The 25,040-nt window shown below is 43.8% G+C and overlaps 1 long non-coding RNA gene across 2 annotated transcripts in view; it reads left to right on the forward strand.

Annotated features, from left to right (window-relative positions):
• Positions 1-25,040, forward strand: part of LOC113954150 — a 90,688-nt gene that overhangs the window by 10,732 nt on the left and 54,916 nt on the right. For both annotated transcript variants that reach the window (XR_003530117.1, XR_003530116.1), the window contains exon 3: positions 4,808-4,891. This is a non-coding gene — a long non-coding RNA (uncharacterized LOC113954150). The remainder of the gene's footprint in view (positions 1-4,807; positions 4,892-25,040) is intronic.

Below are 25,040 nucleotides of genomic sequence, written 5' to 3' on the forward strand. Positions count from 1 at the left end.
AGCAACTGCTCCTTTCAGTTGGTCATTGAAGCAGAAGGACCAACAGCTCAGACAGACCCACCTTAAAATCACTGGCTGAGCAGGACACAAGGCACACCAGGCTGCATTTCCCAGAGTGGAGCTCATGGAATTGCAGGCAGTTTGTTTGACAAAAAAGGGAACAAAAACGGGCTGCTCTTCACATCATCGTGTCGTAGCTCTGAGCTAACAAAAAATTGACTGGACCCATAAATTTAATCACATAATCAGTGTTTTAATGGATTAAAACCGTGTGCCTGGGCGAAAATGTCCTGTTTTGTCCCCGCTATTTCTTCATCCAAGAAGCCCTTTTTAGACTATTTGACAAAAGTGGATGTGTAATTGAATTCAGGAACAGCATCAGATGACACACAGGCTGTCATATGTTAGTCAAAAAAAAAAAGAAAAATAGTTACCATAACAACTGACTCACCACTTGTGTTTCCAAGAGGGAGAACATCTTAAAGGAGAATGCCACAGGTCAGTCCTGTGTGTGTTTGTGCTCCCAGGGAATGGGCAGGAACATTGTTTTCATGGGTGCCAGGAATGATGGGGGGTTCTTCCTCAAATAAAGATTTGGTACCAGAAATAAGATTGTGCTTCTTAGATGGTCATGTCCATAATTGGAAGCAACAGCAAATAAGTATGTTTAAAAACAAAATGAGAAGTCCCGAGTACTGGATTTTCCAAACATATTGGGGACCACTCTTTTTTTCTGTCAGAATTGCTGCTTTTACTTTTCTTTGGTTCGTTGTTGAGGACCTGAACCTGCTCATGGCTGAAGTGCAGGAGTTTTACCTTTGACATCTGCGTTTGCCTGATCAAGCCTTAACATGATTTATTTTGTATTTTGTGTCAGCCCCTCTGAGCCAGCTTCAAAGCCACTTCCCCAGACGTGTTTCCTGCATCTCCACTGAAGCCCTTGGTGCTAAAACTCTTGACATCATCACTAGAAGTAGCCTGAGGATCATCAGAGTCTTCTTTGAAGACTTGGTAGTAATTTCCACTACAGACAAATATTCTGCTGAAAAAAAGGTTTTGCCTCTGCCCCCTCTGTCCTGCGGGCAGTGATAAATAAAGAATTGCTGCAAAATCAGATTACTTTTAATCTGACATTTCATACATTCTGCAAAGGCAACCACAGAGTCGTTGAGTCTGCCCATATAACAGGACCACTGTGAGCCCTGATAGGTGTGGGGTTCCTTTTGGTACTGAGCTTAAGAAAATTTTAAAGAAAAAGAAGTATAGAATGCTTTCTTTTGGGTCTTTGGGTTGTTTTGTTTCAGACTTTCAGACTGGCTGTTTAGCATTTTGCTCAAAGAAAAGCCCAGCTCACACACATGGAAGATTGCCAGGGACTCTAATCCCTATTTTGGTTAAATTACAGTACCCAGATTTCAGTAACAAAGCGCATTGATTTTATATTCAAAAAGATTTTTATATTTAGTCTGTTAACCTTTTGTAATTCCCACCCACAGCTCTGCACTGGGGAACATTTTGATGCTAATTGTTGTCAGTGGGGAATCTGCCCCGGCCCCTTGGGAATGTCAGTGCAGTGAATGCAGTGCAGGTGCTGGAATTGCAGCTCTGGAATTGTCTCTGGGTAGCAGGGATGGCTCAGGCAATTCCTTTCAAACTGCACTGGAGAACACTCAAAAACATAAATCTGGTAACCAAAGATAACCTGACATCATATCTGCAATAAAGAAAAGAGGTGGGAGAATTCTTCCCCTCATTTCCAGAGGAGTTTTCCAGACTCACAGTTTAAATCACTCCTCACTGGGCAGATTCTGATTCAAGAGTTACTGTGCAGTTTTGAGAAGTCCCTTTGGGTTTGGGTGTTTGTGGGAATTCTAGTCTGGGAGTCTCTGGAAGTTGTTTGGTGGAACATCCCAACCCCGTGGATATGACGTGGGAATGGAGGGAAAAGGAGCGTTTGTGCTCTGAGCCCAGATCCTGTGAGTGACACTGGACACGGTGCTTCCTTCAGCCCTGCTGTCCTCAGGATGAGAAAACAGCACTGCTTGTCCTTCCAACAACTCCAACCAAACTGTCCTGGGATCTCAGTGGGCACATGGGTGTGTTTGCCATCCATAGGAAAACTCCACATCCTTCACTTTGCTGGAATCTTCATTATACTCTTTGTAAGACCAACGTGGGGCAGAGTTAATGATTATGCAACAGCAGTTTGTTTGGTATACACAGTATGCTAAAGTGCTGCCTGGGAAAATATTTTAAATACAGAGCAGTCATTACATTTATTAAATGATTATAATTTTAGTGGGTTTGATGAACCCTCCCCCTGAGTGAAGTCTTTGTTTCCACAGAATGCTTTAATATGGATGAGAGTCACTCTCACAAGAAAAATCTTTGGTGAACTGAAGTTACTATACAGAGGAAAAAGGGAAATTTAGGGTCAAAAAGAGAAGATTCTTATAATCTTCACTGTAAGATAATTTTTTTTTTAAATCAAAACCAGTTGAATTCAATTTTAATTTTCAAGGATTGCATTAACACTCCCCCTGGTCCAACTCGAGGCCGTTTCCTCTCGTCCTGTCCCTTGTGGCCTGCAAGAAGGGCCTGACACCCACCTCCCCTTTTCACTTTGCCAAAGCTTTAAATGAAATAGAGTCACGTTTGGGGTTTGTTTGCATGCACACTCTTGCACTTTTTGCTTGTCCTGATGTGTTTATTTGTGCTCTCAGAAGTTTGGCCTCTGCAGCAATGCTAATGGGATCATAAATTAAAGCATGTTTGCTTCTATACCACTGTTCTGCTGAGTGCATTATTGGGATGTATCACACTTGATAATTTTCTTTGGCATCAGTCCAGTAGTGAAATAGTCCTCAGCAGCACTTTATTTAACAAAAGTTAAATATATTTTGTTTTCTGCTGAATAGATCATCTTTTATCTCCTTCTCCCCCCCTCCTTAATGAACAAATCTCTGGTGAATTGACTCCAGCATTAAAGACTAATGCAGTGTGTCTGGTCACCTTTAAATGAAATGTCTATCCCCCCTTAGGACCAATAACCCTGTATTTTTAAAAAACTTCAGTTAAACGAGGATGATCTTGCAGCATTTCCCCTGCTACAGCCAGAGAATAACTCTCTGTGGGATGTGAACAAACATTTCCCTGCCTCTGTGGGGTCACTGCCCCCCAGCCTTTCTGAGGGCTCTTCCCTGCCAGTGCCTTCTCCTTCCTTCCCCCACCGACCCCCAACTCCGGGCTTGATGTCCTGCACAAGTGACTCGTGTGCTGTAATTGAATCGGCTGTAAAAAGATAATTAATTGATATTTCGCTCCCAGAGAGGTCAAGCTGCCCTCTCCTGAAGGGTGGTTATGGAAGGAGTCGTTGTGCTGGCACTCAGCCCTCAGAGGGGGCACAGGAGCTTTGTCTTGCCGGCAGCAGTAATTGTTGTAATTAAAATTAACATGAAGGGGGGACTTAAGGAGTGATTCTCTGATTTAGATGCTTTAGCTTCTCTTGAAAGCTTGTGAAACTGGAATTTATTTTAATGCCTGGCACAAGGCTGTGCCATTTGCTGCCTAAACCTCCCTGTGCCACGTTACCAGTAATGTGGGAGCACAGAAATACCACTGTAGGTGTGTAAATTTGAGATGGCTGATGTGAAATCCTGTCAGGCACCTTGAAACCATTGATTTTAAACACGTCTCTTTGAACAGCTGCTTATTGTGAGATTATTTCAGCTGAAGATTGGCATGAAGAATTCTTTCAGTAAATGGATTATCCAAATGTAGGACTTCACTGATGTTTAAGAGGCTCTTAAACATTTCCTTTGAAACTGTGTGGCACAAGAGCTATCAATTAACAATATAATAATATTAAACCCACATTAAATTTAGTGACACAGGAACCTTTCTGAAACTGTTGGTGCATTAAGAGCCTGGAGTTATCCTGGAAGGAGTGTGGTTCTCACTCATTGCCCAGAGAATAAATACTGCTACTACAGCAAAAGCTAATGGAGAGAAAGATGTTATTTAATGTCCTTGCAGAGGCAAAGACTTAACTTTTATCACACCTTATAATGATAAAGTTACAGCCCTGTGGAGAGAACTGCAGCATTCCCAGCTGGAAAGACCTTATTTAAGGTCTCCTAGGTGGGATAAAGCATTGCAGGGGGAACACAACCCTTCTTTTCACTCTTCAGCCTTAATGTAAAATGCCATATTTGCATGGATACAATACATTAAAATGAGGAAAACAATGATGTAGGCATTGAATTCCAGGAAATAATCCAGAAAATAACCTGTTCTACAAACTGAAGCTGTATTGGGAAAATTCTGGGGAAAAGCCTAGATCCTATTGTTTGAACTGAGAAAGTAGGATGTGCCCATTCCCAAAGTTCAGGTACAGATAACTGTTTACTATTTATAGATAACTATTTGCTTCACTCCCAGTGAGAATGTTCCAAAAGGGAAGAGCAGATGAGAACTTCAGATCAGACAATTTGTTCCAGCTTCTGGTTTCAAATTCTTTTGACTGTTGAGTTGTACATTCTGGCTTTTGTCTTTTCACTGCAGGGGATGCTGATAGTTTAGTGACCAGGATCCAATTTTGCTTACAGAAATAAATAATAGGAAATCACGAGAGAATCTTAATATATGTAAATCAAACCCCAGCATAGTCAAGTGCTGATGATTTTGCATTTGTTCTTAAGTTACAAATGCAAAGGAAAACACTAGCACATCATAAATTACACCAGTTTTGGCACTTTCCTGAAGCTCTACAGAAATACTTCTTTTTTTTTTTTTTTTTCCCCTGCAGAAAGGAGGCAAAAAGCCAAGTGGCAGGAGATCTGCTGAGAAAGCTGAGGATGACAGTCTGGCAGGGGAGGAGGGAAGGCAGCAGGTACGTGTGAACCAGGACTGTGCTGCTCAGCTGGGGGCTGCTCCTGCCCAGGGCAGGTTTGAGCCCTGCAATCCCCCACTTCTGGCTGGGGGGGCCCTCCTGGACAAGGACCCTGCTTTTTGGTTCCCTGACCCCTCTTTTCTCACACTGCCCTTCACATTTTATGCCAATACACCTTTTGTTCCTTCATAACCTTGGCTTGTGCTTGCAAGAACGGTTTTCAGCCCTTAACTTTGGAGAGTGGTTGGTGATGGGCTTTTGGTGGTTGGATAGCTTTTTGAAGTGCTTTTTTTGTGTTATTAGATCTTCCTAATGATGTAGGTGTGGGGGGGGCTCACTACACTTTTACAATTGCCATCAAATCTACTTTGCCTGGTTTTTCAGGTAGGAAAACTTTTCCAGCCAAGTTTTGCAGTCTGCTCTGATGACTACACCTAACCTTGCCATTACATCCAAAGTTGCCACTTGGAGACTGCTGTGTTTAAACAAACCTCTATAATTGCATTTCATAGGATGCATACAGTTAAAAAGAAAATAATTATCTAGAGAGGAAAAACTTCTCTGCTTACTGTGTTAGTCAAGTTTTGAAATGGTGGGTTGAGCTATGGCAATGCAATAATTATTGTTTATGCAAGCACAGAAAATCTCTGCTCTCTGCAAAAATAAACCACCAAAAAACACCAGTCTGAGTTTACTGAAAGTCTGGGGTGGAATTAGGTGTTGAAAGTATATTCTGACCCTCTGTGGTGTTAATGGATGAGAAGTTACCTCCAGCTGTAGGTTTTCAGTGCGTCACTGATGTGCTTTCACTGTTTGAAAACAACACCAGTGTTACAGTTTTTCTGTTTGATAGGCAAGAATTAACTAACTGGATAAACTAACGAGAGTAAACTGTCATTTCAAGTGGAGTGAATAAACCTTCCTTTTTATGAGTGCCATCTGAGAGCACAGTAAATAAAGCCTCTGGTTTTCAGTAACTGTTTAATCGATGAACAGCTCCGGGAGCAATCCTGGCTCCTTCCCTGCCCCAGCTCCAGATGTGCTCCCAGCAGGGCTGTGGTGGGAGATGGCAGGCAATGAAACTGCAGCCACAGCAGCAAGGACTGGGGGGAAATGAAAACTCCTGACTCAGAGGAGCAGGGCAATGGCAGAAAGACTCCTCATTATGGATCTCTTCACAGGGAGAAGAATGACTGGTAAATGAGGTTTGTGTGGCACAAAGAGGAAATACAGTTGGACTCAGGCAGAAATTGTGCTCACTGTACAAAACAAACAGAGGAGTAGGGCAGGGCTCATTTGCATTTCTCAGCTGGCACAGTGATGGGGAGGTGGAGATCCTCTGACACGGGTGGGAGATGCAGCAGTTCAGAGAAAGGTGTTGTTTAACTTTCCCATTATTTGGGTTGTGATGAACGTGACTTTTACTACAGCCTGTTATTACAGGGAACTTGTTCAGTGTTTGCTCTAATTTCTTTGCTGTACAATAGTTACAAGCTCTTAAAACACTGCCTTGAGCAGGTCTGCCCTGGTGACTGATTGTCACCTTTGTCACTGGTTCAGCAAAGCATCAAACGGTGATGGTGGGACTCGCTGCCGTGAGCAGACACAGTGATCCCATGCCCCTGCCCCACTGAGGTGCAGTAGCTTTTCTGGAGCAGACAAGATGTTTTCTCACCTTTAACCACTATGAGAAGTCATGTTCAGGCCACAGCAGACAGGACAATGTGCACTGGCTGACCACAGAAATCAGAGGTGTGGAACCCGGGCTAGTGGGAGGTGTTCCTGCCCATGGCAGGGAGGTGGAACTGGATGGGCTTTAAGATCCCTTCCAACCTAAACCAGTCTATGATTTATGACCTATTTAAAGCACATCAAAAGAAGCTCCATTCACCACATGCAGCAAGCGTGTCCCTCACTCTTGCAGTGTGACCAGGCAACCCAGTGTAGGCTGAGGGGTTTTTTAACTTGAATGGCCTCACGTGGCTGCATTCCAACCCCTCAGTCTGAACCTGGTTTGCCTCATCCTATTAAGCGGCCTAAGGAGTTGCAAATTCCCAGATTTATGGATCTAGAATAGCTGGAGATGCCTTCATATAAGATACCATCTTGTGTGGTCTGTCTTTGGGCATAAGACATTTTAGTGCTTGGTTTAGTGCTTGAAGAAACACAAAGAAGTCCAAAGTCTGTTTTTCATCAAGATCCTAATTTTCAGATGGACTTCCATCCTGTGATGTGAAGGGTATGTCCTTGTGTGCTGAGGAGGGTTCAGGTACCCAGGAGGCTCTAGAAGTTTTTGACTTTTATGTATTTTCTCCCATTAAAGACCAGGAATAACCAAAATGCTCGATGTGTGCAGGAAAAGCCCAGTGCTGAGTCTCAGACAGGTCACTGGCAGGTGTCTCACCGTGGATCTCACCTCTGCTGATCCCATCCAACCCACAGCAGGGCACACACCGAGTTATTAATTAGCTTCACCCCCAATCAGCCCCTGCCTGCAGTGGCTCCATTATCACAGTGTGTATTTCAAACAATAGAAATGATTGAAACAGGAACTCCTACATTTCTGAGAAGATTAAGAATGGCACACCACCCTGTAATTTAGGTAGTTGTGCAAGTTTTCATTTGCATTAGCAGAGTAGTGCAGATTGTGTTGAATTATTCCATTAAAATATCTTCAGGTTTTGAAAGATTTCCTGTGCCATCTGTATGTTGTTTGTTTTGGCGTGTTCTGGTGCCGTGGTGATGGATTTTGTGGTTGTTTTAAATGAAGATAAATGAAGATAAAACTGAGCTCCATTAATTCCCCAGAAGCCCAGAGAGTGGCACATTTGAGTCTCAGTGCTGGTTTTAAGCCCTGAGAGCCACCTTAAAACTCTGAGTGACATTTATAGAATAGCTGAATTTAATTTTAAATCTATCACTCAATTCCATTTCCTTTATTAGTAAAATGAACTTCTTTCATATGTGACACTGACAGTTACTGCAAGCAGAGATTTGTTGTCACATATTTTTGTTTTCTTCTGTTATGTGGTAAGTAGGGTCAAGATTGTGTTATGATTAATTCAGAATAGTTGAGATTTGTATTTAACTGAAATCTGGATGAAGCTGGTTGATGCAGATTTATTTTTCTGTGACTTTGACTGGTTTAGCCAGGGTAGTACTTAATGAGGCCAAAAGGGGAAAATGGACATTACAGAGTCATGTAAGGACTTAAGATTCTTTCAATCTTTTTTGTCCCTTATGTCCCTCCATATTCTGAGCCCTATTTTCAGTCAGCTGGGTGCTTGTTAAAGCAGGATAACACAGGAGGATGTGAATTTTCACTGTCACTGCAGAGATCTCCTTACCAAGATTGTTACTGAGAATGCTTCTGGTTAGGAAAAGCAGTAATTGAAGGGTCTTAGTACTAAAAGTTAGTTCCATTATTTTAGAAGGACTGGAACTTACTTGGCCCCTAATTGTGCAACTGCAGCTCACACCAGTGCTGCAGATTTGAATTCAGGAATTTGAAGGGTAGGAAAGTTGCAGAATTGGGCATTTGTTGATATATGGCAGGGCTCTACCATCTTCCTTTTCCCCATTGAAGCATTTGATTTTAGCTTTATAAAAAGCCTTGTTTTATACATGATAGTGTGTTGTCACCTGGGATATGCAAAGTTGCTGCAACCAATGCTACACAGACCTGCTGTGGCTGCAAATAAAGATTTCTACAATTTCAGGACGGCAGGCAGCAAAAAAAAACATTTTGTGTTACACTTTGTTCTCTGGACTTTAATATTTTATGTGCAGTATTTCATCACAAAGTGGAGGTGCTGTGGATGAGTTACATGCCAGTGGAAAGCTGGTTCCTCTGACCTCAAGACACACTTCTTTATTCCGTTAGACATTTTAATACATTGTTTTAAATAGCTCCCTCTCAGCTGTTGAGGTGGAAGCAGCTCTTGTTGTTTTTCCATAGCAGAGGTCACTATGCATCAGGGTCGTCAGGTGGCTGGCAAATAAAACTTAAAATAAGTGTCCCACTGCCATCCTGCTTTACTTGAAAAGGATTCTTTTAATTGCCTGGCCATTTTATTCATGCAGGAAAAATTCCTGGCATGTTGTGGAATTTCAGTGTGAGGGAGATCCCTGTCAATCCACGAGGAACATGGAAGTGCTGTGTGGATCTGGGCTGGAAGAGGAAATGTCAGCTCCCTGTGTTATTTGTGCTGAGCAACATTAATTACCTGCCTTGTGATTGGGAAGGAGCAGAGCCCAGCCGAGCCTGCTGCCATCAGTGGGATGTGAGCAGAAAGTTTGCAGGATGACCTTGTGAGTGATTACTCATCTGCTGGCTGTTAGGAACAGGCACAAATGGAATGTGACATGCATTAGAACACATTAATGATTGCCTTCCTCCCTCCATCCTCTTCTGTACAGAAAAATGATTTTAATTAAGACTTCCGTGATTAGTCATTTAATCAGTCATTAGGCCAATACAGATGGAGTCAATTAATTTTTTTACACTTGAATAGAGACTTGATGCTACTGCAAAACGTACGAGCTATTTTTTTTTTTAACATTGTATCATGGGCAATTGCCTCGGTGTCTGTCTGGGGAGTGGCATTACTCCTCCCAAAACTGGGGAGCTGTACAGCACATGGGTATTGTGGCAGCTCTAGGTATGTCCTGTTCCATGCTGTCCAAATTTCAGTGAATCCCTCTGGGTTTGAATTTGGACTGACAGTTGTTCTTCTTGCGGAGTACCCTTGATTTTTCAAAGAGCAACATGGCAGAGTTGCCTTTAAAGCAAGTGTGTTCAGGATCTCCTAATGTGTTTTATTACAGATGATAACGCTTTGTGTTTCAGTGCTAAATTTCATGCAAGAATTTCAAATGTTTGATGAACTTAAGGGCCTGTTTTGATTTGATGTGGGAAGACTTTCTGTGCGCTTGGCTGACGCAAAAGACGAGGTGAGTGAATTGCAAACAAGATGCAAGTTTGCTCCATCAAACAATAACCTGCTGTGCCAGGGGTGGGAGAGGAAGCACTCAGGGAAGTGTTTGTGCAGGAAGTACAAGGAAACCTGGTAAGTTAAGTGCAGTTAATTAGAAAGTTCCTAATGTAGGACTGGCCTGTGGCACGAGAGAGGGGTGCAAAAGGAACAACTTCTGGGTCCCTTTCTGGAAAAATGACTCCATAATAAAGGACAATGAAATGCTCAGGCAGTGTGATCTCCTGACAGGGAACAGGAAGGCAATTCAGAGGGGTTCCAGCAAACAGGCTCCTTGGAATGGAAGCTGGAAGTGAGCAAAAGTGGGGAACCTGCTGCTTAAAATATTGCATGAAGGATTCCTCAGCACCCAAACCTCTCCACTTCCAGGGCAAGTGAAGACAAGGCAGCTGAAATCTGTGGGAGTGAGGGGGGTTCAGGGCTGTGCTAACACAGAGTTTTGTGGCTGATGGTGTTCCTGTTCCACTGGGATGTTGTCCCCATGGGAGAGGACAGGGAGCTGTCCAGCCTGGGGTGTGAGTGGCTCCTGTAGGTCAGGTCCTCGCCGTGTCAGGGCTTTGCTTTAATGTTCTCTTGCAGAGGCACAAGGGGAAGGAATAGACTGATTTGTGTCTTTCCTAAGAAAGCCTGTAAGGACTGAAAAATGAGCCCTGTCTTGTCTAGCCCAGGAATAATAAATAAAAGCAGGTGTGAGGTGTTGGAATTGAAAACAGCTGGATATGACGGATGTGATCCGACTGCTCTAGAGCTTCAGTCTTTAATCCCTGTGGCTCAGTGTGAATATTTCCCTCCTGATGCAATGCAGAAATAATAAATAGAACACAGCATATGGAAGGGTTCCTAGACCCAGGGAGGAGGAGGGAACAAACCCTCTCCACGCTGCCTTTGCCCTGTCCATGTGTACTCAGGAACCCTTCTCAAGGCATTCTGCTCATCCTCGTCCACCAGTTCTTGGGGTGTGCAGCGAGGAATGTCAGGCTAAGATGACAAAACTAGAAACCTTTGGAAATTTGTGCTGTAACTGGAATGTACCTTAATTCCAGGCAGTATTTCTGGAGCTGCCTAATGATCCCCTCCCCGTGTTTGGTGTAGCTTTTGCACATAAACACTTCTTCCCAATTAAACACTGAACCATCACTATGAATTGCTGTGAAATGCCTCCTGTACCATTAAAATGATCTGATATTCGATTAAAATAGAGTCATCCAGCCTTATTCTGTCAAATCCTGACCCTTGCAGTCTGCCAGAGGGTGGGTTTGTCCACTGGAAAATCTAATTCAGAGAGTTCCATACAAGGAGTGGATGGGAAGAGCAATTCTGTTGATTAGAGCTAACATGGTAATTGAGGTGACATCAACTGATTCATTACATTTGTCTGAGACAGCAGGATTCAAAAATAGCCACAGTGCAATTCTACCCTACCCAGTAATGGTTTTCTGTTTAACCTGGGCTTAAAATGCTCTGAATGTTGGGATGAATCCCGGGGCGTGGACGTGCAGGAGGGTGTCAAAGAGACAGCACTTGGGTAAATGATCCGTGGGTTCTTTCCTTCGTGTTATTCCATTCCCAGAGTTTGCTGAGCTCCATCAGGGTCACTCCTGGGAGCTGTCTGGCAAAGCAGGTGATGCAGAGGAGCATCCTGGCCCCCCATGGTTCTGCTGTACCCTCCGGGCAGGTTGTGCCCAAAGGGAATGGTGGAAAATGCTGCCATGGAGCACAAAATCACGGGATTCCTGCCAGTGGTGAGGAGTCATTATACATTCACACCTGCAGAGAAAGAGCATCTAAAATTGGAAGTTTTATTCCACTCATCTTTGATCCTGATATTATTAGATTAGATTTGCATCATCCCACACAAGGCTCTGGAATGGGAGCAGATGAATTCCAGGCGGTGATTTCCTCACCTCAGTCACTCTTTGGGCACACGACTGTGCCCTGTGTTCAGAGCAGCTCTGGGTGCTGAGGCTCTTGCTTTGTGGTCCCAGGCTCCTGGGAATAATTTCCCTTTCATAAACTAAGAATATAAAAATCACTCAGCTCGAATTATTCCACCCTCCTGAACAGAAACTTTTTCATACTTCTAAAGTATTTGGAGGGTTTATAGTAAAATAAAGATCTGCCACCTGAACGTTTTAATCTGTACCCAAGGGAAGGTTAAAACTGGAATGCAGATTTTTGTCTATTGTTGTAAGGGAACTGATAGTTTACTCAGAGGAATTAAGGCAATATTATCTAAAGTTTTATAGGCAGACACTGTACCAACATTGAGAAGCCAATTAAATATCCAATAGCAATCCAATTAAGTTATTTTAATGGCTAGATGATAAGTTACTTGTAGTTTATTTGTAGGCAGCAATTTAAGCAGATCTGAAAGGTTACATACTGCACAAAAGAATCTGAAGAATCTGGAGACCTTTGTTGTAAATAATCATTTAGTCTGGGCATTTTTTACCATATAGACTCTGGATTCAGCTAAGAAGTAAGCAGTGCATTGATTTTTCCTGATTTTATTTGATAGGGGAAATGGAGTGTGAGTTAATTATCCAGAATTAATGCCACTGCATATAAAATGTCTCCATCCACAAGAATGTGGAGATTTACTTGTGTAGTCAGTAGGAGTTTGTGGTTTTCACCCTGAAAACTTAAAAAAATTAAACCCCTCTCTGTTGAATTCTGTGTTTTTCAAGTGGAGTGTAAAATCCAGAAGAGCAGGAGGATGGTTTGTGCATCTGTAGAGTGTGGAGATGTCCCTGCCTGTCTGAGGGGGACTGATAGGAAATCATTCATTATAAAAGGCAGTTCTCTGAGGAGAATCAGGCAGTCCAACCCTGGAACCAAAGAAACACTGTAGGAAATGTAACTTTGGATTTGTACAAAGAGAGAACAATGTTAAAAATAGGATTTCATAGGTCCACAGATTAAATTACTTGGCCTCACAGCTCCTTTCACCAACAAGGAATGCTCCTGGAATGTTCAGAGCAGCGTGTCATCCCCAGAGCCCCGGACACATCCATCATTTTGTCTGCTCGTGGAGCATCTCCTGGTGGACTGAGGTTTGTTTTTTCCATGTACATTCAGTGACTGGCAAGATTCAGCCATTTCTACAGCATATCCTTTGGCCATGTTTGCTGGGTTCTCTCTCAGCAGTTTGTCCCTGGGAGAGGGGGATGTTCAGCCATAGTTAACTCACTGAAACCCTACAGGCACTGTGTGGAACACTTCATTTACTGCTTTGCTCCACGTGTAGAGCAGGAGTGACCCAGGGGCAAAGTCCACCCAGAAGTAAAGCTCTCCCTTTGAGAGCTTTCCCAAGCAGCAGTGAGTTGGAAGTGCCTTCATACAGGAGGAATAAACCTGTTTTCTTTCCCAGCTCAAGTGCTCATTTGTACAATTTTGAGTGATTAACTCTGAAGACTTTTAAATCAAACGAGTGGCAGGTTCTGAGCCCCTCCCCTGCTGTATTTGATCCGTGGCTGCTGAAGTTCTAACAAAGAAAAGAGAAAATGATACTCCATTTCTAATTAAAGAAGTAATTTTCCTTTGCAAATAGACTTTTTATCTCAGCTGCAGTGTTAAGGATCAATGGGTTGTCACATGTATGTCTTTTTAATAAATGCCAGCTGAGATGACATTAAAGTGATAGACTGATCACTGTAATCAATGCAATTCAAAATTGCTTTATGTCTTAAATGAACGTGGTTCCTTTCCGTGATTCTCCTCCAGTTAACATTGTCTGAGCAGTGAAGTACAAGGTTACAGCTTGGTTTGAAGTAAAACATGATGATGAGATGGAATTAAGGTTTTTACATGCAGGTTTTGCAGTTTAACCCCTGGGTCTATGCGATTCAAAGGCCCTCACTGGAGATTCTTCTTGCAAAAAAAAAAAAAAAAGAAAGCAATGAGAGAAGAAAACATTAAAGTAAAAGGAAATAATGTGAAGATGATGCAGGTTGGGATGATGGAGGAGAGCAAACACCAGGGCACAGCCCCAGCCCGAGCTAAAGGAACCTTTCCCTGCCTTTATTCTCACAGTGTCTTTAAAATCTGTTTGTGCAGAATACTTCAGAACTCTTTGCTTGTTCTGGATTTATTTTTTCAAACCCCCAGAGGTTCTGTAAAAACTCTCAGGATCCTTGTAAACCTTTTTATTTCTCTTAAAGCTGGCAGACTGACAGGCTTTAGTTATGCTTAGTGCTAAATTATTTATCTTCCTTTTCCCTCCTAGCCCTGACTTCTGAATCTTTAACTTGACTCTTGGGACGTGCAGGGTGGGTTTTTGGGTGGGTTGGTTTTTTTCCCCCTGCTTTAAAGCGAAGCCATTTTTATCTTTTGTCTGTTGTGTTTTACCATAAAAAATGTACATGTAAAATTTGAATGTTTAAGGATGTTTAGGATGTGGTATCTGATGTTTTGTAATTGTAATTCAAAGTGTAACAAGATAACTAGGACATATAAACCATTTTATGTTTGCTTGGGTATGATTCTTACCACCTGCATTCAATAGTGGATCTCAAATTGATTTATTATTTTTTTAAATGCCATCCCTATACTACCTCATATCATTTGTTATAGAACAGTCTTGAGGCTTTCCCCTCTAGGATCAAAATCTATTAATTGCCAATACTTTTTCAATGATAAAACAATGGTTACAAGTTGAATTTTAAACACACAGAGTATTTAAAATGCTTCTTATTCATCTTGGATATTTTAGTTTCGTCTCTCTTCATTCCAAGTTGTTGACACAGTAGATTTCCTGACCTTGCTCTATTAGACTCTTCAAATTCCATGGATGGTACTTGCTCTAATGCTTCTGTTTCATTTTTACTCACATTAGTATCAAACAGTAACTTTCTGTTCCATTTTTGAAGTTGGTGACCTCTGAAGGATTTGGAACTCTGAAAGTTTCACTGGTGAAAAAATCTCTGATCTCGTATTCTGGAAAGCCTATGGCTCATTAACTTATGCCTATTAATGGCTGCAAAATTCATAAACCTTTACATAATGATTTTCTTTAACTGTAGTACTATTAATTTTTATGGTAATTTTACTGTTATTTATGGTTGTCAAAAGAGTTGGTTGGAGAAGGAGATAATCACACGGGGCTCCCAATTTGTAGGTCCTCTCTGCATTGTAGTAATTGTTGCAGGCTCTATTAAAGATTAAGGAGGTTTCAAGCTTTGACTTTATAAGGTGAAAGTAATTCTTTGAAGGAAAAGTTATATTATTAATAGTGATTGGAATTGATTACTCAGAGAGCTGGAGTAATTTGTTCATAAATCCATTCGGTTTTACTTCTTCAAGGGCTTAAAATATTTTTATCTGATCTGGGGCATCCTAATTTCTTTTTGTCTGTCTGCTTAGCAGTTATAGGAGCTTTTCCACTCTTAAAATAAATAAACGAACCAACACACAGGCAAACAGAAGAATCAACAACCCAGCGATTAGAAGCTGTTCAGATTAAAAAGGTAAATTACTGTTCTCTGTAAAAGCACTGGAGAACAACCAACCTGCAGCCCTGGTTATCTCTCCAGAACCCACAGAACACGTGGTGGGCCAAGTGCCACACTGCCCACGGAGTAGAGATATTTAAAGAGCCTTTCCTGTGGCTGCAGAGCCCCAGGGGTGGAGCAGCTGGCAGGTATTTTCCACCGGGGGCACAGCAAATCCCCCTGCTCTGGTCCTTTTTGCATGGCCAGAGCCAAGCAAAGGAACACGTAACACAGGCAGGAAAAGCTGAGTTTTAGGAGATGTTGGATTGCTTTCCTTGGCACCCTCCAGGTTCACAGGTTCCATAGGAAATGCCTTTGCTGCTCATAACTCAGAGGAGCACCAAGAGCTGCAGCTGAAGGGTCTCTGAGGATTTGCATGTGAGGAACCCCAGGCTCAGGGACAGATCAGTGGGGTTTGCTTTCCAGTGTCAATGAAATACAGGCAGCACCTTAAAAACACTTCCTTCAGAGCTGCTGCACCATTCTTTGTTTCCTGACACAGGTGGAAGGAATGCACAGGAGTTACAGCTGCCCAGAGAAGCTGTGGCTGCCCCTGGATCCCTGGGAGTGTCCCAGGGCAGGTGGGACAGGGCTTGGAGCAGCCTGGGACAGTGGGAGGTGTCCCTGCCCATGAAGGGGGTGGAACTGGATGGGCTTTGAGGTCCCTTCCCACCCAAACCAGTCTGGCATTCTGTGATGTGGAATGAGGTTTATGGACCTCTCTCCATATTCAGCTGGGGAATGAAGGGAAGGATTGGGAAATGCTACAGCTGTGGTACAGGTACGTTGAGAAGTGCAGTGAAAGCTTTATCCATAACACCTCAAATATTGCCATTGTTAATGCATTCTGAAGGAGACAGAAAAGCTGCTTGGGTGTACAGCAGGAGAAATTCTCTGTGTATCTGCCTTCCCTCCTTTGCAGGCAGGATGAGCAGTTGCTAAAGCATTTGCTTTAAAAAAATAAGTTAACAGTCAGCCTATCTGGAATATATTTTTCAAAAGTTTGGAGTTTTTCCATTAGTATGTAAGTACCAAGAAATATATCATAAAAGCCAGTTGGCCTCACAAACTTTGAATCTAATACCAGTTAATTGTATCAAGTTGCAGTTGTTTTAATGTTTTCTATGTAAGGGGTCAGAGTTCCAGCAAACATGTTTCTGGCGTTGTTGGCAGCTACAAGAGAAAGGCTGCTTTATTGCTTTTTCATAACTGCTCTGATTTCCATGGCCAAGAAAGCACCATTAGAGTTTTTATTATTTTTAATTTTAAAAATGCGTTAGAAAATATATTACACAAGGACACCTGCAGGAGCAGAGGAGTTCTGAAATTCTGGAAGCCAATTCTGCTTTGGAAAGGGACGTTTTCTTTTATGTGCTGAAGAAAACCCAAAATTTCAAGCCCTTTATTCCTGGCTCTGTGGCAGTGCTAAACCTTACGTAATGAGCATCTTTCTGCTCAGCATCATCTGGTCACATCTTCACTGGGCTCTTAAACCGAGACCAACCTTTGCTTTCATTGCGTCTTCATTCCCACTTATGGCTTTTAAGAAGTATTATTAACATGAATTTGATACACACCCTCATTTCCTAATGCTCATCTGGTTTTTTTCCCTTGAATTTTTGGTCTGTTCCATGGGCAGAGTCAATAACTTTTTAAAAAGAAGCTGCAGATGTAACTGTCAACTCCTCCGGTCCCATATCGAGGTGGGATTACGTAATCACAGACATCAGAGGTGGAAAAATCCTATGAGGTCATCCTGTCCATGGGCTCTGCCAGCTCCAACTGCCTCCCTGCAGGACATTCTCCAGTGAGCTGCTGAGCTCAGTTCTGGACAGTTCCTTTGCAGGGACTCCAAAGCCTTTCCCAGGATTCTTTCCCTTGCCTGGTCTTAGTTTTACATGGCAGGGGCAGATTGTGTTTCTGAAAAATACTGTGGCTGAGTCCTAGGTTAAAATTTGGGGCTCAGAGAGAATGACACCCTCAGCACATGGTTTTCACACTTCGGTCTCATCGTGAAAACGAGTCATTGCCACTCTCATTGATTTCAGAAGTTTCCTTTAGGTTTCTAGAAAAAGGAAAGGAAGGCCCTTGGGATGGCTGAGTGCTTTAATTCTCTTTCCTTCCTTGTCCCTGACTATCCAGTGGAAGCAGCACTGTTCTGACAGGCCCCAAGCTCCAGACGTGGTGACTCGAAGGACCCTCCGTGAGCACTGGGAGTTCACCCCATGGACATGAACTGCTTTGGTTTGGCCATTCCCCAAACCCCACAAGAGTTAAATCACATTAACTAAATTCACAAAGAACTAAGACATTTGTCTTCACTCTGACTGCAGTGTCTTCTCTCGAAGAACTTACTGTTCCAGCTCCATCCATGCCCTTGGAGATCCCTCTGGATCTGTCAGGGACTGTTCTGTAAGGACATACAGAAGAAGTTGCATGGGAATTGTGAGGAAACATTGTATATATTTTCGACATAAAATTCTGTATAAAAATTCCTATAAAACTGAAATTCTGATTTATTTGTGTGTTTACCTCATAATGCAAATCAGGAAGGCTCCAAAGAGCTGCTGGGGTTGAATGGAGCTCTGACTGCTGCAGGAGGGGGAGGAACAGCCCGGGGTGAGTGTGTGAGAGCTGCACCCCAGCCCAGAGAGGGGACAGGGCCCTGCTGTGCTCCCTGCCCAGGGTGGGGTCACCTCACATGCCTTCTCTCTCTTCCACTTTCCCTTCCTCTTGAAATTGCTTTCACTTAACATCTGGAACATTTTTCCTAATCAACAGCATTTCCTCAGCTAGAGCCGAGCATTTTCGTGATTGGGGAATTCCTACGGCTGAGATCAGCCAGAAAAAAGTCAGAGAGGTTTTGGCTCCCCTTCCCTTCTCTCTCTTTTTTCTAGCAAGTGAAGAAGTGTGTCTGAAATGTGTGTAATGCCTTGTCTAACTGCACTGGAAAAATTAAAGTTCCTTAAAAGGAATACAGCAAGTTGGAGGTTTTACTGGGAACCTTTGTTTATCTTTGGGACTCTCAGAGCTGTTCCACCACAGCCTCAGGGACACAGGGAGACAGTTCAGTGTCTGTGGCAATTCAGAGCTGAAGGCACAAAGTGTCTTGTGAACTCCACTTAGGAGTCCCAATTCCTCTAGGGAAGTGTAAGAGAGGTATGCAGGGATCGTGCACCTCTGAAAGGGGAGGTAAAGCTTTTTAACTTCAAACACAAATGTTTAAAAACAAGTGAAGAGTCTGTAGGCTTTGGAATTTCCATGGGAATGTAGGAAGTGGAATATGTTTGTTGTATTTGGAATTGAACACTGAGCTGGAAACCCAAACTTTTCATGCTGTTCTTTAATACCATGGAGTGGTAATGAATTCTGTGTTTTGTTGCACCCAGAAGGAAGCCTTTCCTAACCCAGAGTCCTGTGAGTGTGGCATTCCCCAGCCAGGGAGAGGTTTGGAGCAGCAGCAGGGATGTGCCAAACCAGCCAGGGAGTCTGGGAACATCAGGCATTCCATGGTGGTGACTTTGACACAAAGCACCTCATGTCCCTGTGCTGTCTGTGCACAACCCCACCACGGGACCCCCGCGAGCACCCGTGCACTTGTTGTTTCTGAGTGACCCTGTGCTGCTACACAGGCTAAGTCTCACCTAAAAAAAATACCTGCACACTTCCAAAAGGAATTCAAATCCCTCTTGCTTCCATGATCTGTTTCCTAAGAGTGTGATGATATTAACATTTCTTTCCAAATGCTTTTTAGACTCTGTTCCTCCTTGGCTCTCCTTCGTTGTGAAAAGCTGGTTTTGGTTTCTCAGCCTGATTTTTCACTCACACAGTTAATCTTCCTCTGGCTTCTGATAAGCTGCCAAATGTTTAAAATCTGCTTTGGTATTCCCTTGTAAAAGAGGCTGGATTTAGCAGAGTTCATCACTGTAAACTATTTTTCAGTTTTCAGTGTTTATTTTGCTGTAAGATCTCTCTAGTAAAGGAAGGAACAAACAAACCCCCATTCTGCTGGTTCCTGACTGTCAGGAGCACGAACTGTCGCTGATCTAATGGATCCCATCCTTTCCTCTACACAAACATTGCTCTCCTCATTTGTAAGGATTTTGTCCAGACCCAGTGGGGTTCCTGTCTCAGAGCTCTTGTAGCCACTGGCTGTGTTTGCAGCCCTTCAGATGTTGTCAGACAGGCTACAGGCTCCGTGTGGATCCTTCTGGAAATGCTTCAGATGAACTTGCCTCCATCTGACCCACCAAACTCTGCTCCTACCTTCGGACTGGCATCCAGGGTTTCTTCACTGGAAGGGGTGGTGCTGCCTCTTCCCCTGGGCTGTCACTGTGCTCAGACAGTGCAGACAGACACAGTTTGCCCTCTGTACATTAATTACCACCTGCCAAATATGGCTCTGAAATTCAGATCTGTACCTACAGGACCCATTTGCCATCATCTGCTCTGACTTCCTGCAGAGCCCAGGCTGGAGATTTACCCCGAGCTCAGAATCAGTCAGGAGATGTTGGATGAACAGGAATCCGGGCGAGAAGTGGATCCTTCCATCGGATTTCCTTGCAGGGCTGGTCATGTGTCACTTGTCCTGTTGCAGTTCTGATTTTAAGGTGCAAAGTTGTGATGTTGGGCTGACAGAGTTTTGGGTGGCCTTTGTGAAGGGTAGGACTTTCCTGAAGCACATTCATTAGTGTGCCAGGGGAATACACAGGACTGTGGGTAAGACAGACAGGATCTCTGTGGGGAACAGGGGAGCTCCCAAGGGCTTCATCCAAACACTGCATTTCCGATTTTAAATTTTCCTGGCTTCCTCTTAAAGCCATTGCTTCTTCCTAGAATCAAGAGTCAGCTGATGTCTAATCTTTCCATCTTTCAAGATCTATTTAAGTCACTTGTCAATCATTTTTTTGAGATATTAAATAACTTTCTTGGACTAATAATTATCTTAGTAAAAGCAAATTTCTCCAGACCTCCAATAATTTCACCCTGTTTTAGTTCTTTGTGTTGTATCTCACTTCTTGGATTTTTTTTCAGAAAACACTCATCACTCACAAAACACTTAAAATTAAACTTACTAAGTCTCTGTTGCCTTTGCTTCTCCGTGCATTCATTTCTTTGGAACACTGAAATGGCTTCACTGAACGTGCTGGTGGACTGACCTGCAAATGGCTGGAATCTGGATCATCCAGAGGCTCTGGAATTGTCTTCAGTCTTTGTAATGCAAAAATTAATCAGAAGTGATATGTAGAGACCAAATCTGCTTTCTAATTCTGCTGATTGCAGCATAAATGGAGTTTATACAGTGACAGAAAGCGTGTAGTCATGAGTTTGTTATGATAATATTGCATGCTAAGGGAAGCCCAGATTCAATAACGATGGAAAGCATCACTCCCTGTAATACATACGTGTGTCTGCTCGTGTTCCAAGTGTCCCTGGGTGGGGCCATCAGGAAAACCAAGAGCAGCTGTGCTGGTGAAACAGGGCAAATAAAAGCCTGAGTTATTGTTAACACGTGTACCAGTGAAACAGCCCCACTTTGGTCCCCGACACGAACAAACCCCCTCTGGAGATGTTTGTGTTCCAAACTATGTCGTAAGGAAAGATTAACAGTTTTGGAAAGGGATCTTTTCCTTGGGATGAAGATTTCATTTCCTTGCCTGGTACTGCTGGAAGCCTTCCAGGAAGCTGAAAGCACAATAAAACAATCGTAGGATGGTGTGTTACAACCTGACCCGTGTCTTGTTCAGCCAGCCCAGCGATCAGGGCCAGGGGAGCTGACTGCAGGCAAGGCTGGGCTCCTGGGGAGGCCACTTCTGCTCTGGGAGTGAGGCTGAAAAGCTTAGGAGTCATTGCACTTTCTGGTTTAGGGAAAAAAAACCCAAACCTAAGTCTCACAAGAACATTTTTTCCTCTGCTATAAGGAAACAGTCAGCTTTCTCAGATTAAGGGGAATTTTTTCTTTTGTACCGGATTGAAAGAATTTCACTTTCACATCTCCCTCCTGCCCTTTTTTTTGCAAATAAAACGTTTTGGTCTTTCTAGCTTCACCTCTCAGTAACATCCCACTGCCCAAATCCCACCATGTGAGTCAGGGAGGCAAATCTGCACCCACTGACAACTGAACAGTTTCAGGGGGTGAATAAACAAGGCCAGCTCATGTCAATGGGACTGCAGGGGTTTTATCTCAGCTGAAAGTCGTGTTTAGGCAGTTTGTCAGGGGGGATGTTTGCACCCCCAGCATGGCCCTTTATTGAGCCATCCTGCCCTGCAGTTCTTCACTCACCCATCAGGGGAGCAGCTCCTCATGTCCCTCAGTCTCGGGGTGCTTGTGAAGAGCCCAGATGAGTCACTGCTGTGCAGTCCTTCTGTAGGATGAACTGTAGCCAGAGGAACCAAACACAGAGTTAATTATTGCCTCACAGTCCAGGTGAGTGCAGTGACACCTGAGTGCAGGTCCTGTGTTTGAATACCATGAAAACCATTTTTTCCTCTATAGATCTGACATTCACAAAGCAGGGGGGCTGCTCTAGGGATGGAAGAAGCAGTGGAATTCACTGCTCTTCTATGGTTCTTTCTTTTTATATTCTATCATCCATTGCCATGTATACTCATCCCCTCCTCTATCCATCAAAACCCTGAGCTATTTATCCTCTCCCTACATATTTTCCTGCAGGGGACTGTGCATTTAGAGCCTCCTCTGCAACACTGACCTCTCTGAAGGGGCTGTGGGTGTTTGACTGGGATTCCTTGAATCCAAACCTCCTGAGACAAGGAAGAGACAGCGAGCAGAAGCTTTCCTGTGTCTCCCAGCTGCCTTCCTATCAGAGTCAAGATCTGATTTCATCCCTGAAAGGTCCCATTGTTTCCAGTAAGGACTGTGAAGCAGCTCCTTGTGGAGTGCCAGTGAATGGGAGGGCAGCTGGGCAGGCAGGGATGGCTCTCCCTGAACAGCTCACAGCAGATGTGGGGATTTAACACCCCTGCTCCCCCGGGACAGACCATGGGAAGCTGCTCTTCTCAGCCTGGATGAGCCTTTGCACAGCAAGTACCTCTTCAGGTCTGAATAACCTCCACCTCCTCAAGGAGACACTCAGGTGCTCTTTTGTATCATTCCCAAAAGGAATGCCGGATTTTTGATCCAGGTTATTGCCGTAACAAGAGGACTGTTGTGTCACAGGGCCAGGACAATGCCAACAGTGTGGCTGGGGATGGAGGCACAGAGCAGGGGGGTGACAAGCCAAGGGCTGGCAGCTCATGGAACTTCCATGTGGTTTTCTGTGACTGCAGGAACTGCCCTGGGCAAGTCCAGCCCGTGTTTGTGACAGTAACATCTGCACACAGCTGGCCCATTTCCAGCATTCCTTGGTTTGTCCATACCTGTGGCAGTTCTTTGTGCTTTCCAAGGGGTGACTGTTCCATCAGCTTCAAACACATTATTCTCAGTAGTCATCCTGAGATTTCCTGTTGCTTTGTTTCATTTCATTGCTCCTAAATTCATCCTGTTATGTTTTCACTGAGCAATACCACACCTTTATCTTTTGGACATCACATCCATAGTAAGTTTGTTTCTTACTGTTTGTTTTCACATTCTCACATTATTTATTGGTTGGCTGAATACTGAGCCAAAATTTAAAGTTTGGGGCTTTCTGAGGTTTGGACTAATTAGTGGGAGGGTATTAACTGACAAAGTAAAAGAGCTTCAAGTATCACTCAAAACTCCTGCAACAAAAAAGGAATGAATTTTAAGGGAACACTTCAAAGTTCCAGGGTCTCAAAATTTAGAGACAGACAAGACAGGAATAGAAGAGAGACCAAAATTTATTTCACATCTGTTATGGAAATGAGTGAAGTGGTAGACAGCTGAGAGCTTCCTAAAGTTGCACTTCATATTTTTCTGGAGCTGGAGTTTGTGGGAAACCAAGAGTTAGAAGTTGAGCAGCTGCTGATGCTGACGAAGGGCCTCTTGTCAGGATCCTCATTTTATACCCTGGTGAGGGGTCTTGTGTTGGAAAAGGAGGAGTGAGAATCACATTGTGCATTACAGAGGAGTCTCTCTGTTCCGTGGTGGACAGCACGTGCCTCCTCTGCCATTGCCAGCCCTGGAGGCAGCACCCTGTGGGGTAGCAAGAGTGTCCTTCTGTCACTCGAGTTCACATGTCTCAAAGTGGGAGACAGGATGTTGCATGAACCTCTCTCCCACCACAGTAAATCCTTTCCCCATTTGACGGATGATAAAATTTTGTTGACCAAAGATAAATTTGCTTTTGTGTTCTCCAGCACCTGGGCAGCAGCCACAACAGAAACTGCTAATTCTCTGTGCTTTACTGCTGCCCTCTGTGCTCTGTGAGCAGCAGAACTTCCTCTGATTTCTGAGGCAAAGCTCTTTTCTAGTGAACTTTCTCAGCTTAAACTGGTAAAAAGAAAAATAGTGCTGGTACAAAAGAGTAGGTGATTATAGCAATAAGTTAAGCTGTGGGGCTCACGGTGGGAAGATCATCAAATCCTTCCTTCCTGTAACAGCCTGTTCTTATACTTCAGCGAGAGGATATTTGAGAAATGGGCTAAAGCAAAAATCTCCAGCTGCTCCCTCCCAGACAGCGGAATGCTCCCGAAATACAGGCCGTGGGTGGCCCAGGGTCTGTCACTCGAGGGGCTGATGCTTCCTCGTGCACCCACTGCAGTGACTCAGGGACAGAGGGACAGGGAGCCACCACAAATGGCAAAGAGCAGCCTGGACACCCCGAGGGGAGCTGGTAGGAGCAGCACAAGCTGTCATTTGGCTGGCAGTGGGAATAATTGCCTTTTCCAGAGGCTGGTCTTAGTTTTATAGGGTGGGAGTTCCTGTTGGGAATAAATGCCATTTGCATGGTGCTTTCAACAGCCCATGGTTATTTGAAGGCTATAAATAAAATAGGACAAAAGCAGCTACCTGCATGGAGTCTGGAAGTGCTTTTAGGAAGGAGAGGAATTTGTCCTCTAAGCAGACAGACATAATTTCTTTACCCTATGCCTGTTCCCAAAGCCCTGGAGTCGAATCATCCCCAGAGCCTCTGCTGTAGCCCCAAGAGTTCTTGAAATCAGGGGGGTTTGATGTAGACAGTCTGAGATCCCATCAGGGGCAGCCCTGGTTCTTCCCTTGAACCCAGTTCTGAAGTGCTGCCAGCAGTTTGAGATCCCCTCCCTGGGCCTGCAGTGAAGGACATCAACTCCTCTGGCCCGAGGAGCTGATCAGCTCAATGGCAGAGCTCAAAGATCAGGTGCAGGACCCACCCAAAAGCACAAACCCAGTCCCACATGTGCACATACATATCCCCTCCACACACACGTCCACTCTCCAAAATACTTGTCTCTACCTGAAACTACATACAGCCACAACCCTAATTTTGCCCCCAAATAAAAACTGTAGATACCTGTAAATAAGCACACACCAACCCAGAGCATTCCATGAACACATACCTGAGCCCAGGCTCACAGTCCTCATCCTCCTTTGCTTCCTCCAAAGCCACCTCCAGCACACCAGTCCCCAGCTGATACTCAAACATGTGTGCTCATATCAACAAAAAATATTTCCACAAATAAACTCTCGGGGCACATCCATGTATTGCAGTAAAAATGCTCCTCAGCATATTTCCACACACCCAGTGTCACTGCTGGGAGGAACAAAAC

Source organism: Corapipo altera, unplaced genomic scaffold, assembly GCF_003945725.1.
Source record: "Corapipo altera isolate COAL_440 unplaced genomic scaffold, ASM394572v1 301, whole genome shotgun sequence".
Taxonomy (NCBI): domain Eukaryota; kingdom Metazoa; phylum Chordata; class Aves; order Passeriformes; family Pipridae; genus Corapipo; species Corapipo altera.